Source organism: Canis lupus, chromosome 10 (assembly GCF_011100685.1).
Source record: "Canis lupus familiaris isolate Mischka breed German Shepherd chromosome 10, alternate assembly UU_Cfam_GSD_1.0, whole genome shotgun sequence".
Lineage (NCBI taxonomy): Eukaryota > Metazoa > Chordata > Mammalia > Carnivora > Canidae > Canis > Canis lupus.
Window position 1 is genome coordinate 8,320,835 of NC_049231.1, and position 16,515 is coordinate 8,337,349.

Sequence of the window (16,515 nt, forward strand, 5' to 3'; positions counted from 1 at the left end):
GACTGTTTCCTTTGCTGTGCACAAGCTTTTTTTTTTTATCTCAATGAAGCCCCAATAGTTCATTTTTGCCTTTGTTTCCCTTGCCTTGGAGACATGTCTAGCAAGAATTTGTTGCAGCTGAGGTCAAAGAGGTTACTGCCTGTGTTCTCCTCTAGGATCTTGATGGATTCCTGTCTCACATTTAGGTCTTTCATCCGTTTTTAGTCTATTTTTGTGTGTGGTATGAGGAAATGGTCCAGTTTCATTCTTCTGCATGTGCTGTCGAATTTTCCCAGCACCATTTATTGAAAAGACTGTCTTTTTTCCATGGGATATTCCTTCCTGCTTTGTCAAAGATGAGTTGACCATAGAGTTGAGGGTCCATTTCTGGGTTTTCTATTCTGTTCCATTGATCTATGTGTCTGTTTTTGTGCCAGTACCACACTGTCTTGATGATCACAGCTTTGTAATACAGCTTGAAGTCTGGCATTGTGATGCCATCAGCTTTTTCATTTTCTTTCAGATTTCCTCTCTAGCTATTTGGGTTTTTTTTCTGGTTCCATAGAAATTTTAGAATTATTTGTTCCAGCTCTGTAAAAAATGTCAATGGTATTTTGATAGGGATTGCGTTGAATGTGCAGATTGCCCTGGGTGGCATAGACGTTTTCACAATATTTATTCTTCCAATCCATGAGCATGGAATGTTTTTCCATTTCTTTGTGTTTCTTCAATTCCTTTCATAAGTGTTCTGTAGTTTTTAGAATACAGGTTCTTTACCTCCTTGGTTAGGTTTATTCCTAGATATCTTATGGCTTTAGGTGCAATTGTAAATGGGATTGATTCCTTTATTTCTCTTTCTTCAGTCTCATTGTTAGTGTATAGAAATGCCACTGATTTCTGGACATTGATTTTGTATCCTGCCGCACTGCCGAATTGCTGTGTGAGTTCTAGCAATCTTGGGGTGGAGTCTTATGTGTTTACCACATAAAGTATCAGGTCATCTGTGAAGAGTGAGAGTTTGACTTCTTTGCCAGTATGAATACCTTTTATTTCTTTTTGCTGTCTGATTGCTGAGGCTTGGACTTCTAGTACAGTGTTGAACAACAGTGGTAAGAGTGGGCATCCCTGTCGTGTTCCTGACGTCAGGGGAAAAGCTCTCAGTTTTTCTTCATTGAGAATGATATTTGCAGTAGGCTTTTCATAGGTAGCTTTTATGATATTGTGGAATGTTCTCTCTATCCCTACACTATGGAGTTTTAATCAAGAAAGGATGCTGTATTTTGTCAAATGACAGAAATCTGAAGTTAATCCTTAGATATCTTAAAGCACAATTTTCTAGAAAGCCATGTATATGAATTTACAATTCCATGTAGGAAATGGAATATATTGCCTTATTTTAATTATTTCCAATTTTGAAATCCCACAAAATGGAATAAAATAACTTTATTTATCCTTTTATACTGTGAACTCTTTAGAAACAGAGCCCTGTTTAATTCCTCTATTATATTTATTCCCGGCACTAAGCACAACTAGGTTACAAGTGATGGCCAAAGAAATGTTTACTAAGCTCATGCCAAAGGAATTAATTTTTTCTGCTTACATTTGCTTACTTATATTTATTATGAAAACTAACATCTTTAGTATTGTTCCTGCCATCTTGTTTTCTCTATATTATGCTTGTCCTTGTACTCCTTTTTTTCTTTTGATTGGATTGATTACATTTTTACCATTAAAAAAAGCTTCTAGTTATAATTAAACATACTATTTCTATTATCTCTATAATTTAATTTTAAGGAAAATGTTTCACCTTGCATTTTTCTGTTCATGTTGGGAATTGTTAAAATGTATAACTTCTTTCTGCTTCTCCTAATATAAGAACTTTAGTACTTTTAATTTGTTTCTGATCCCTATACCCAGAGGCTGACTCCAATCTGGAATTTTTGGGATACTTCTCATTATGCCTCCACTTTCTTAAAAATGATTTTTCAAGAATCTATTGTGTTAAAACTATATCATTAACTACTATCTAGATTTTATTATTTAATTTTACATATCTATTTACTCAACAATGTTTTTTGTATCCTGATCTTAGATCTGTTTTTCATTTTGCTGTAGTACCTCTTTAGGTATTCTTTAAGAAATGGTTTAGATAGCAAATTATTTGAGTTACTTAAAATATAGATGATTTATTCACACTTCTAATATCAAAAAGGATTCAAGGCAGAAGACACACCATTGCACATTTATTCTTCAGGCATGGCAATTGGCAAATAGAACTTACTTACATGGTTCTAAGATCTCTGGGTGTGTGCTTCCATTAAAGATGGGACTTTTTGTCTCTCTTTTAAATGTTAAACTTTTTTACAAGTATGATTTTAGTTTATAACTCATTTACTATGAATTTCCTCTTGGAGGAGAAAAAAAGGAATTTTTAGGTATCATTCAGTTAAAATATGCACTTCAACAAATACTTAATAAGCATCCTTTCTATACAACAAATATCCAATATCGAGGAGGAGCGTGGTAAAAACAATACTTGGTTAAATGTACTAAAATCTGTTTTTTTCCCATGTTACAGCTTAAGTTTTTCATGTTATGGCTTATAATTCTTGAATTTGCTCTAAGAGTATTTTAAAATGAAATAAATGAAAGTTAATTTTTAAAAATACATTACTATCTTTGATAAAATTGTAATCTAAGTGGCACCACTTTTTAAATGTCATTATCCATTTTCATATACTTAACTAAATTAACAACATGTTAGAGCAATTCAAGGTATGAGAGGATTTAATTTTGTTTTTCTAGTTCACAAAGATTAATGTGGCAAGGATCTTTCATGTCAGTTTTGTTATAAGTAAAGGAATAGAATTATCTGTTACACAGATATGTGTACCTTTAATATAGACTATATTTTCTGATATTTCTCAGTCTTATCTCATTATTTCAACTTTTGGGTTTATTTATGTAAGGCTATTGTAGAGCTAATGGATGATGGGATTACAGTACGCCATCAGTATCTCATTTTAAAAGCATTTAGTGTTCATTAGTTTGATGCAACAAAGAATATAGTTTGAAAATGAAAGGCAGTGAACAAAGGAAGAATTTGGCAATATGAATAAATAAAAATAAAATGAATGAAAATAAAGAGTAAAGAATCTGCACATTTTTAAGACTTTTGAGTTTTATTATGAAATAGACTTCCAGAAACAATGTGCCAATTTATTTGCTGTTCAGATGTATATAGTTTATTTTATTTTATTATTATTTTTTTCTGGACACACGGACCTACTCTGAGTATTATTATTCTCTTATTTTCTTTACTAATTGGATAGTTTAAAAGTAGTTTCTCATTGTTTTTATTTGCATTTTTAATGACTAGAGATACTGAACATTTTTCTTCTGTGTTACTGAGTGTAATTCTCTTGTTAATTTGTTACTTATTTGCTTTATTATTATTATTATTATTATTATTATTTTTAAAGATTTTATTTTTAAGTAATCTCTATACCCAACATGGAACTTGAATTTACAACCCCATGATCAAAAGTTGCATGCTCTTCCAACTGAGCATTATTAATTTTTAAGGTTACAAGTAAGAACAGAGCTTATTTGGACAGACTGTCATTTGGATTCTGGCTTTATTTCTTAAGCACTGTGTATTTTGGCGCAGTCACATTATCTCTCTGAGCCTTCATTTGTAAAACAAGAACACTTATAATACCTACTTCAGTATGAGGTAGGACTAAATGTGAGGACTAAATAAAATTATATATAGTTAAAGAACTTAGCAAAATGCTTGGTGCACATCAGTGATGCTGCTGCTGATAAAAAATAATAATGTGTTAAATATTTTTCCTAGGTGATTATTTGATGCTTAAGTTCTTTTTCTCTACAGAAATTTAAAAATTTTTTTGTCATATATCAGTCTTTTTATGATACTTACTTTGGGATTATGTTGAGAAAATTTTTCTTCACACCCAATATTATAAAAATATTATGGAAATATTTCTAAATGTGACTAAGTTGTAAACATAATTATTAATTTTAATGAGTCAGACTAAGGAAGTGTACTGATAATATGATTTTTTATTTTTTTTAATTTTTTTAATTTTTAAATTTTTTTGATAATATGATTTTTTATATATTTGGGAAAATATTACCATTTACTCCTGTCAAATTAATTCAGAAAATATTATTTAACAAGTTAATGGATTATTATTTTAAAAAAATTTCTTAGGTCTTCAACAGTACATTCTCCTGGATTGTTTGTATATTTAGGAAGGGCCTCTTCTATTTTATGCAATGCCTTTGTGTCCATTAGAAAATGGTGCTGTCCTTGGGCCAATGAATCAGAAAAACTCCCATTCCTTCCCCCCACCCCAACCCGAGCCCCCTTACACTGCAGCTGAATGACTTTTCTGGGCCAAAGCCAGCACAAACGCCTGGGAATGCGGAAGCGTGAGCTAGAGTTAGCTTCCAGTTTCCTATTCCACCAGGTTCCTTTTGTACTGCTCACATTGCACCGTGTCATGAGATGGCCCAATATTTCAGTGTTCTCAGAAAATGGCTTTGAAATAAGATTAATTTTGAAAAATTAATGATTAATGTATCTAAGTCCACCTGCATAGTTCAGCAGAGTTGAGCAATCTTTTATACGTGTACTTTTTATAAAAGCAAAGCAAAGCCCTTCTGTTTGAATATTGTGAACAGAAAAATCATAGCGCAGTGGCATTAGTCATACAGCCTTCTATTCATCTACCCTGGGTGTTAATTCATGGACTCTTAAGGGTTGATTTCTTTCTCCTAGTAAATAGTGATGTTGACGACCCATCTGAGACCACGTCTTTTTGAATGTTTTTCTTGTTATGGGAAAACTGATCGGTATTATGTTGAGTTTTCAAAAAATGTGCTTTACAGAAATCTCATCCTCTAATTGTGCTTAGCCCCCCTGTGATGCTCCTCTCTCACCCCTATATTCCTCTATAACTTACTATTCATAATTCTTTCTTACTAGTCTTGCAGTCGTTTTTACTGTGTTCCTTGGAGCTCTCATTCCATTGTAATTACATTCTTTTTTTATCCTCCAATCTCTTCACAAAATGTTTCCTTCATTTCCTGGCTTTGAGATTTGTCTCTGTCCCAAGATCTGTCCTGCAACTGCAGTTCTACCTCGTATCTAGAGACAGTGTCAGTGATAACTCTTCATTTCCTTCTTAAGAGTCTTAGCTTTCCTTGTTGTGATCTGTCAGGCCCTGGTAATGCCCTTCATTTCATGACAGTTTTAGGCTTCCACTTTAATTCTTGCCATCCTCCTGGGTGATTTTAGTGACCATGTGGACAGTCCGGCCCACAACCAGTTCTCCAACCTCCCATGTCCCGGCTCCTTCCTTTTCTTCCCAGTCTAGTATGCCTCTCATTGTTTTAACTTTTCCCCCTTGGACTCTATGGTAACCATTTTGTCATTTTCGCCAGTCCTCTCTGATTTCTGGATCTGTTTTCCTGATGTTGAATTCCCCAGAAAATCCCCAACCATCTGTTTTCAGTTGTAATTTTTTTCACCTGGGTGGCATGGCCCCTGCAAAAGGAAAGAATAGAATTATGGGATAGTTGCCCCTGGAGATTTATGCTCTTTAATTTCAGATCACCTCTTGCCACTATTCTGCAGTCCTTCTAAGTCTTTATCACTTTTCTCAAACCCCCTTTCTACCACCCTTTTTTGTCTTAGCAACAATCCTGCCTCCTATTTCATAGAGAAATCTGAGGCTATGAAGTCTGAGTGTTTCCAGCTTTTCCCTCCTATAACTACAATATTCTCTACCCACACTTAGCCTTCTTTCCTGCATGATTGAAGGAGGATAGGCTCTTTCTTTAGTAATCCCATCAATTCTGCTCCTATAGAATGTTATTCCATCACTTATTTACTCTAATTTCTGAATTCTGAAGGTCTTCAATACTGCTTATTTCTTCCCCTCAACCTAGAGATGAGCTCAAATCATCCCATTAAAAGGAAAAAAAATCAAACAAAACAACTTCTTCAACATTGTTCTCATCTTTCCATTGGAATCTTTACTCCTTTACTAGTTGGATCTTTCCATTGGAATTAAGGTTCTCAGGACACTACTGTTTCTCCTTTCTCCTGTTCAGAGGAACACCCTAATAAAGAAGGATGAGGAGCATAGAAGAATAATTAAAGGCCAATAAGCATTTGCAAAAGTTCAGCTTCATTATTAGGCATATCAATGTATATCAACTACAAAAATGTTTACTGGAAAAATTAGAGCTTCAAGAATATAGGGGAGATGTTTACTCTCGAATATTACTAGAGGGAATAGAAATTGATGCAATCATCCTGAAATCATCCTAAAAAATAATTTGGTGTAATTGCTTAATCCAGTAATTCCACTTTAGGGAATGTTATAAAGAAAGCACTCAGAGATTAATGTGAAAGGATATTCATGAAGTGTTATTTGTAGGACAGATAGAGAGAGAGAGAGAGAGAGAGAGAGAGAGATTGAGATACAGCCTAAAAGTCCAATAATGGAGGCAGGTTGCCACACTCTGTCTATATAGAGAAAAGTCCAAAAGTAAATGCACTGAAATGGTAATGGTAGTTACTACAGAATAGTAAGATTATAGGTGATTTTATTATCTTCCTTATACTTTCATGCAAAATTCTACTTTAATTTATAAGAACATCTATTGAATTTGTAACCAGAGAAAACAAAAGGCTAAAAAAAAAATAACTACATATATTAACCCCTGACATGCTTCACTCTGCCTCTGGCCAAAGAATAGAGGTTTTTGTAAGAAGGTGTTAATACATCTCGAAGCTTTTAGCGTGTTCCAGTTATCAACCTTAGTTTGCTTTCATGAAATGTTGGGAGTACATTATGGAAAGGAGGGGGAACATGATTTTCCCATCAAGTGAACAATGAGAGGAACATGTTGACCAGTATAGAATGTTGGAAAAGGGAGAAGAGGAACTCACTAATAGAAGATGTGTGGAAGCATTAAAGGAGATGAAAGAGAACCAACTGGAAACAAAGGAACCGAGTCATCTTAGGCTAACAGGTGGTAGATGCTTATCAATGTCTGGTAGGTTGTCCCATAATAATTTCACTGGATATTAAGACTGACAACCAAAACAACACTTAGTTGAAAATAAGGATGGGCTGGCTTCTTCTCCAGAAAATGAGTAAAGGTGATCAGTGACAGCAGTATATTCCTCTTCAGAGGCTAGGGCCAGCTGTTGCTTAAATAAAAATGTCCAGGATATACGCTTCTAGCTGGAGACTTTTATTTTTTTTTTTTTCTAAATTTTTTTTTAAAATTTTTTTTTAATTTAATTTTATTTATGATAGTCACAGAGAGAGAGAGAGAGAGGCAGAGACATAGGCAGAGGGAGAAGCAGGCTCCATGCACCGGGAGCCTGATGTGGGATTCGATCCGGGGTCTCCAGGATCGCGCCCTGGGCCAAAGGCAGGCGCCAAACCGCTGCGCCACCCAGGGATCCCTAGCTGGAGACTTTTAATTTGTGACATTACATATATAGACTAAAACTACTTGTGTGTCCCCTGGCTCTGTCCTTTGCTCATAATTAATGTTCATACAAGTGATACTGTGATATCAGACGCTGACCAGAATATGATATGCAGATCATTCTCAAGCAGATGAGTAGGTTGTTTGTTAAAAGTTCATTTGCAGTTTGGTTGTGTTGAATGGAGAATGCATTTTTAACTATAGAAAGAGTATAATAGAAAAATTAGATTTCAAGGCTGATTTACCAAACATATTTAGCCTCTAAAGTACTTGAAGATGCATAACAGTTTCCGTGAAAAATTTATCCAGAATTTCAGGTTGGGATGCCAAGAATAAACTTCCTATTCCCCTATTTTCTGGTAAGTTAAAAAAAAAAAAAAAAGGAGCCCCTTAGCTCTAAGTGCCTTGAGGAGTACTGAGCAGTTTTTATAGGTGAGTAGCTGCAAGGTTTGCCTAAGCTAGTCAGCCACACACAGGAATGAAAAGGAATGTTTTGGGGGTTGTGGATATTGAGGAGCATGAAGCTGGATGCTGGGAGAACTCTCAGTTTGATTTTGGACATTATACAGGATCATGAAAAGTTGGATTAGAGAGAAAATTTGAGCCAGGTGCTAAAAGAAAATGGGAGAGTATCCCAGGAATCTACATACGGAGAGAAGAGGATAATTGAAGACTTCAAAAGTGGAGTTTCTTGAGTGATGAAGCTCTAAAGGCTCTGCCTGATTTTCTAGCCACGGTAGTCCAGTGACCCACACCTGGGCTTATTTATACTTGCTGTAAGCCAAACTCTAGCTCTGGTTATCAGGTACAATTCCATTTAGAGCAGTTTTTCTCAATCTTAGCCACACATAGGAGTTACCTGAGGAATTTTAAAAAATATATAGGTGTCAGGCCCATGCTAAACCAATTCACTCAAAATCTGCAGTTGGGGCCCAGGTGCTGGTATTGTAAAAGCTTTCTGGGTGATTCTGATGTGGATCTAGAGTGGAGAACTGCTGGGTAGAGTCAGGAATAAATTACATGGGATAGAAATGATGGGTGTTTATTTTCTTTTAATTGTTTATTTTTTATTCAAGTATAGTTAACATGAAGTATTATGTTAGTCTCAGGTACACAATATAGTGATTCAAAAATTCTATACATTTCTCAGTGCTCATCAAGATAACTGTACTCTTAATACCCTTCACACATTTCACCCATCCCTTCTCCTACCTTCCCTTTACAACCACCAGTTTGTTCTCTATATTTAGGAGACTGTTTTTCTGTTCTTTTCTTGCTTTTGTTTGTTTCTTAAATTCCACATATAAATTAAATAATATGGCATTTATCTTTTTCTGGCTGATTTCACTCAACATTATACCCTCTAGGTCTATCCATGTTGTTGCAAATGGTAAGATTTCATTATTTTTCATGGCTCAGTAGTATTCCATTCTGTGTGTGTGTGTGTGTGTGTGTGTGTGTGTGTGTGTGTGTGTGTGTGTCTTGACTTGTATAAATTCTTTATATATTTTGGGTATTAGCTCCTATCATCATTTGCAAAAATCTTCTCCTATTCAGTAGGTTGCCTTTTTTTTTGGTGATGGTTTCATTTGCTGTGCAGAAACTTTTTATTTTGGTGCCTTTCCAATAGTTTAATTTTGCTTTTGTTTCCTTTGCTGGAGGAGATATATCTAGAAAACTGCCTCTGTGGCCAATGTCAAAGAAATTACTGCCTGTTTTCTTCTAGGTATTTTATGGTTTCCTCTGTCTCACAGTTAAATATTTCATCCATTTTGAGTTTATTTTTGTGTATGGTGTAAAGAAAGTGATCCAGTTTCATTCTTTTGCATGTATCTGTCCAGTTTTCCCAACCATTTATTGAAGAGGTCTTTTTCTCTTTATATGTTTTTGCCTTCTTTGACAAAGATTAATTGACTATGAAAGTGAGTTTATTTATGGACTCTCTCTTCTATCCCATTCATCTATGTATCTGTTTTTGTGCCAGTACCATACTGTTTTTATTACTATGGCCTTGTAGTATATTTTGAGACCTGGGATTGTGTAATCCCCAGCTTTGTTCTTCTTTGGCAGGATTGCTTTGACTATTCAGGGTCTTTAGTGGTTCCACACAAATTTTTAGGTTTATTTGTTCTAGTTCGTGAAAAATACTGCTGATATTTTGATAGGGAGTGCTTTAAATATGTAGATTACTTTGTGTAGTATAGACATTTTAACAATATTGGTTATTTTTTTTTAAGTCAGCTCTACACCCATTATGGGCCTTGAACTCACAACCCTGAGATCAAAGGTTGCATGCTCTACTGACTAAACCAGCCAGGCACTCCAATATTGATTCTTCCAAACCATGAGCATGGAGTATGTTTTCATCTGTTTGGGTTATATTCACTTTTTTTCATCAATATTATTTAGGTTTTCAGAGCACAGGTCTTTTACCTCCTTGGTTATGTTTATTTCTAGATATTTTATTCTTTTTGGTGCAATTGTAAATGGGAGTGCTTTCTTAATTTCTCTTTCTGCCACTTCATTATTAGTGTATAGAAATGCACATTCAGATTTCTGTATGTTAATTTTATATCTTGTGACCTTACTGAGTTCGTTTATCAGTTCTAGTAATTTTTTGGTGGAGTCTTTAGGATTTCCTGTATATAGTGTCATGTCATATATAAATAGTGAAATTTTTACTTATTCTTTACCAATTTGGAGGCCTTTTATTTCTTTTCACTGTCAGACTGCTATGGCTAGGACTTCCAGTACTGTGTTAAATAGCAGCGGTGAGAGCAGACATCCTTGTCTTGTTCCTGACCTTAGGGAAAACTCTGTTTTTTCCCATTAAGAATGATGTTAGGGTGGACTTTTCATGTATAGCCTTTATTACGTTGATGTATACTGCTTCTAAACCTACTTTGTTGAGAGTTTTTATCATGAATGGATGTTGTACTTTGTCAAATGCTTTTTTTGTATCTATTAAAATGATCATGTGGTTTTTATCCTTTCCCTTGTTAATATATCATGTTGAAAGATTTGTGAATATTGAACCACTCTTGCATCGCTGCAATAAATCCTACCTGATTGTGGTGAATGATTTTTTTAAAGTATTGTTGGATTTGGCTTGCCAATATTATGTTGAGGAATTTTGCATCTATGTTCTTTTTAAAAATTTTTTATTTAAATTCAGTTTGCCAACATATAGTATAACACCCAGTGCTCATCCCATCAGGTGCCCTGCTCAGTGCCTGTCACCCAGTTACCCAACCCCCACCCTCGTCCCCTTCTGCAACCCTTTGTTTGTTTCCCAGAGTCAGGAGTCCCTCATGGTTTGTCTCCCTCTCTCATTTTTCCCCGCTCAGTTTCCCTCCTTTCCCCTAAAATCCCTTTCACTGTTTCTTCTATTTCACATATGAGTGAAACCATATGATGATTGTCCTCCAATTGACTTATTTCACTCAGCATAATACCCTTCAGCTCCATCCATGTGGAAGCAAATGGTGAGTATTCGTCTTTTCTGATGAATGGCAAGTGATGCGGAGCGTTTTCTCACGTGCTTGTTGGCTGTGTGTAAGTGTTCTTTGGAGAAATGTCTGTTCATATCTTCTGCCCATTTCTTGACTGGATTGTTTGTTTCTTTAGTGTTGAACTTGATAAGTTCTTTCTAGATCTTGGATACTAGCCCTTTATCTGATACGTCAATTGCAAATATCTTCTCCCATTCTGTAGGTTGCCTTTTAGTTTTGTTGACTGTTTCCTTTGCTGTGCAGAAGTTTTTTATCTTGATAAAGTCCCAATTGTTCATTTTTGCATTTGCTTTCTTTGCCTTCATAGATGTGTCTAGCAAGAGGTTACTGTGGCCAAGTTCAAAAAGGGTGTTGCCTGTGTTCTCCTCTAGTATTTTGATGGATTCTTGTCTCACATTTAGATCTTTCAACCATTTTGAGTTTATCTTTCTGTGAGGTGTAAGAGATTGGTCCAGTTTCATTTTTCTGCATATGGCTGTCCAATTTTCCTAACACCATTTATTGAAGAGACTGTCCTTCCAGTGGATAGTCTATCCTGCTTTGTCGAAGATGAGTTGACCATAGAGTTGAGGGTTTTTTTCTGGGGTCTCTATTCTGTTCCCATGACATATGTGTCTGTTTTTGTGCCAGTACCACACTTTCCTGGTGATCACAGCTTTGTGGTACAGCTTGAAATCAGGCGTTGTGATGCCCCAGGCTCTGGTTTTCTTTTTCAATATTCCTCTGGCTATTTGGAGTCTTTTCTGGTTCTATACAGATCTTAAGATTATTTGTTCCAACTCTCTGGAGAAAGTCCATGGTATTGTGATAGGGATTGCATTGAATGTGTACATTGCCCTGGGAAGCATAGACATTTTCACAATATTTATTCTTCCAATCCATAAGCATGGAATATTTTTCCATCTCTTTATGTCCTTCTCAATTTCTTTCATACGTATTCTATAGTTTTTAGAGTATAGATCCTTTACCTCTTTGGTTAGGTTTATTCCTAAGTATCTTATGTTAGTGTATAGAAATGCCACTGCTTTCTGTGCATTATCTTATATCCTACCCCCTTGCTGAATGAGTTCTAGCAATCTTGGGATGGAGTCTTTTGGGTTTTCTATCTACAATATAATGTCATCTGCAAAGAGGGAGAGTTTGACTTCTTCTTTGACAATTTGGATGACTTTTATATCTTTTTGTTGTTTGATTGCTGAGGCTAGGCCTTCTAGTACTATGTTGAATAGCAGTGGTGAGAGTGGACATCCCTGTCATGTTCCTGATCTTAGGGGAAAGGCTCCCAGTGCTTCCCCATTGAGAATGATACTCACTCTGGGCTTTTTGTAGATGGCTTTTATGATATTGAGTAATGTTCCCTCTATCCCTGCACTTTGAAGAGTTTTAATCAGAAATGGTTGCTGTATTTTGTCAAATGCTTTCTCTACATCTATTGAGAGGATCATATCGTTCTTTTTTCTTATTGATGTGACCTATCATGTTGATTGGCTTACGAGTGTTGAACCACCCTTGGAGTCCAGGGATAAATCCCACTTGGGTGTGATGAATAATCCTTTTAATGTACTGTTGGATCCTATTGGCTAGTATCTTGATGAGAATTTTTGCATCCATGTTCATCAGGGATATTGGTCTGTAATTCTACTTTTTGGAGGGGTCTTTGGTTTTGGAATACAGGTGATGCTGGCCTCATAGAATGAGTTTGGAAGTATTCCCTCCCTTTCTGTCCTTTGAGACAGCTTTAGTAGAATAGATATTATTTATTCTTTAAATGTTTGATAGAATTCCCCTGGGAAGCCATCTGGCCTTGGACTTTTGTGTCCTGGGAGGTTTTTGATGACTGCTTCAATTTCTTCACTGGTTATTGGCCTATTCAGGTTTTTTATTTCTTCCTGTTCCAGTTTTGGTAATTGTAGGTTTCCAGAAATGCATCCACTTCTTCCAGATTGCCTAATTTGTTGGAATATAGTTACTCATAATATGTTTTTAAGATAGTTTTTATTTCCTTGGTATTGGTTGTGATTTCTCCTCTTCATTCATGATTTTATTAATTTGAGTCTTTTTTCTTTTTAATAAGGCTGGGTTTATCTATCTTATTAATTCTTTCAGAGAACCAGCCCCTGGTTTTTTTTTTTTTTTTTCAGCCCCTGGTTTTATTGATCTGTTCTACAGTTCTTCTGGTCTCTATTTCATTGAGTTCTGCTCTAATTTTTATTATCTCTTGTCTTCTGCTTGTTTAGGCTATATTTGCTGTTCTCTCTCCAATTCCTTTAGGTGTAAGGTTAGCTTTGTACTTGAGTTTTTTCCAATTTTTTGAGGGAGATTTGTATTGCAATGTATTTCCCTGTTAGGGGCCATGCTAATCTTCTCTGTATCGTTCCAATTTTAGTATATGTGCTGCCGAAGCGAGCACTGTATTTCCCTGTTAGGACTCCTTTTGCTCTATCCCAAAGATTTTGAACAGTTGTATTTTCATTTTCATTAGTTTCCATGAATCTTTTTCATTCTTCTCTCATTTCCTGGTTGACGCATTCATCTTTTAGTAGGATGCTCTTTAACCTCCACATGTTTGAGTTTCTTTCAAAATATCTTCTTGTGATTGAGTTCTAGTTGCAAAGCTTTGTGGTCTGAAAATATGCAGGGGACAATCCCAGTCCTTTGGTATCAACTGAGACCTGGTTTGTGACCCAATATGTGGTCCATTCTGGAGAATGTTCCATGTGCACTTGAGAAGAATGTGTATTCAGTTGCATTTGGATGGAATGTTCTGTATATATCTTTGAAATCCATTTGGTCCAGTGTATCATTCCAGGCCATTGCTTCTTTGGTGATGTTCTGCTTAGAAGATCTGTCTTTTGCTGAGAGTGCTGTGTTGAAGTCTCCTACTATTGGTGTATTATTATCTACGTATGTATTTACTTTGGTTATTAATTGATTAATATACTTGGCAGCTCCCACATTAGGGGCATAAATATTCATGATTGTTAGGTCTTCTTGTTGGATAGACCCTTTAAGTGTGATATGGTGTCCCTCTTCATCTCTTACTACAGTCTTTGGGATAAACTCTGATTTATCTGATATGAGGATTGCTACCCCCAGCTTTCTTTTGAGGACCACATGAATGGTAAATGGTTCTCCACCCCTACGTTTTCAGGCTGGAGGTGTCCTTAGGTCTAAAATGAGTATCTTGTAGACAGTATACAGTTGTGTCTTGCTTTTTTATGCAGTCTGATACCCTGCATCTTTTGATGGGATCATTTAGCCCATTCACATTTAGAGTAACTATTGAAAGATATTAATTTAGTGTCACCACATTACCCATTCAGTCCCTGTTTTTGTGGATTATTTCTTTGGACTTCCTCTTTCTTTTACAGGGTCCCTCTTAGTACTTCTTGCAGAGCTGGTTTGGTGGTGACACATATTCTTTCAGTTTCTGTCTATCCTGGAAGCTCTTTATCTCTCCTATTCTGAATGACAGACTTGCTGGATATAGTATTCTTGGCTGCATGTTTTTCTCATTTAGGACCCTGAATATATCATGCCAGCCCTTTCTGGCCTGCCAGGTCTCTGTGGAGAGGTCTGCTGTTAATCTGATATTTCTTCCCATATAAGTTAAGAATCTCTTGTCTCAAGCTGCTTTTAGAATTTTCTCTTTGTCTCTGAAATTTGCAAGTTTTTCTATTAAATGTTGAGGTGTTGAGCGGTTTTTGTTAACTTGGTGTGTGTGTGGGGGTCCTCTCCATCTCTTGGATCTGAATGCCTGTTTCCTTTTCCTGATTAGGAAAGTTCTCAGCCATGATTATTTCAAATATACTTTGTGGTCCTCTCTCCCTACCTCTTCTGGAATCCCAATAAGATGAATATTATTCCTTCTCAACCTATCATTTATTTCCTGAAGCCTTTCCTTGTGGGTTCTTAATTGTTTTCTCTTTTTTCCTCAGCTTCCTTCCTTTCCATCAACTTGTCTTCTATGTCACTCACTCTCTTTTCCACCTCCTTAACCCTACAGTTATAGCATCCAGTTTAGACTGCATCTCGCTTAAAGTATTTTTAATTTTGGCCTGATTAGATCTCAATTCTGCAGTAAGAGAATCTCTAGAGTCCTTTATGCTTTTTTCCAGAGCCACCAGTAATTTTATAATTTTGCTTCTGAATTGTATCTCTGACATGGCATTTAAATCCACATCCAACATATCTGTGGTGGAGAGTATTACTTCTGGTTCTTTCTTTTGTGGTGAATTCTTCCTTCTAGTCATGTTGTCCAGTGCAGAGTGGCTTGTCAGAAGCGATCACGTTTCTCTGTAGCATTCCAGCTGTTCTCTCTTTACATCTCAGGTTGAATTTGTAGATGTTCAGGATGTTTTGAAAGTTATCTAGGTAAGTTTGTGGGACCAGATGAATTGAAGACCCCTACTTTTCCACCATCTTGCCTCAGTTCTTTACTGCATTTGTATTGGCTTATTATTTTCTTTTTTGCGTGGTTTCTTACCTACTTTTGGTTTCAGGGTAATGCTGGCCTTGTAGAATGAATTTGGAAGCTTTCCTTCGTGTTCTATTTTTTGGAATAGTTTGAGAAGAGTATTATTAACTCTTCCCTAAATGTTTGGTAGAATTCTCTTGTGAAGCCATCTGGTCCTGGACTCTTGTTTGTTGGTAGTTTTTGGATTACTGATTCAGTTTCATTGCTGATAATCAATTTGTTCAAATTTTTTATTTGTTCCTGATTCAGTGTGGGAAGGTTGTATGTTTCTAGGAATTTATCCATTTCTTTTAGGTTGTCTAATTTGCTGGCATGTAATTTTTCATGATATTCTCTGATAACCTTTCATATTTCTGTGATGTCACTTGTTATTTCTCTTTCTTCATTTCTGATTTTGTTTATTTAAGTCCTCTTTGTTGTTTTGCTTTTGCTTTTTGATGAGTCTGGATAAATGTTTATCACTTTTATTGCTCTTTTAAAAGAACCAGCTCCTCATTTCATCAACCTGTTCCATTATTTTTTTAGTTTCTATTTCATTAATATCTGCTCTGATCTTTGTTATTCTACTGGCTTTGGACTTTACTGTTCTTTTTCTAGCTCCTTCAGGTGTAGGGGTAGGTTGTTTATTTGAGATTTATCTTGCTTCTTGAGATAGGCCTGTATTGCTGTATTGCTATAATCTTTCCTTTTGGAACAGATTTTGCTGTATCCAAGGTTTTGAAGCCATTGTGTTTTTATTTTCATGTCTCCATGTATTTTTTTATTTCCTCTTTGATTTCTTGGTTGATCCATTCATTGTTTAGTGACATGTTATTCAGTCTCCATGTATTTGTATTGGTTTTCTTTTCAGGTTTTTTTTTTTTTTTTATGGATTTCTAGCTTCATATACCATTGTGGTCAGAACAGGTGTATGATATGATTTCAGTCTTTTTGAATTTATTGAGACTTCTTTTCTGGCCTAACACGTGATCTCTTCTGAAGAATATTCCACATACACTTGAAAAGAAT

At 35.6% G+C, this 16,515-nt stretch overlaps 1 protein-coding gene and 1 non-coding gene across 2 annotated transcripts in view; one reads left to right on the forward strand and one right to left on the reverse strand.

Moving 5' to 3' along the window:
• The window catches only part of MSRB3 (methionine sulfoxide reductase B3), a 177,806-nt gene that overhangs the window by 100,787 nt on the left and 60,504 nt on the right, over positions 1–16,515 (forward strand). The gene's annotated exons all lie outside the window — the stretch shown is intronic.
• On the reverse strand, positions 13,335–13,440 carry LOC119873825. The gene has a single exon (XR_005366325.1). It is a non-coding gene; the product is annotated as a U6 spliceosomal RNA (small nuclear RNA).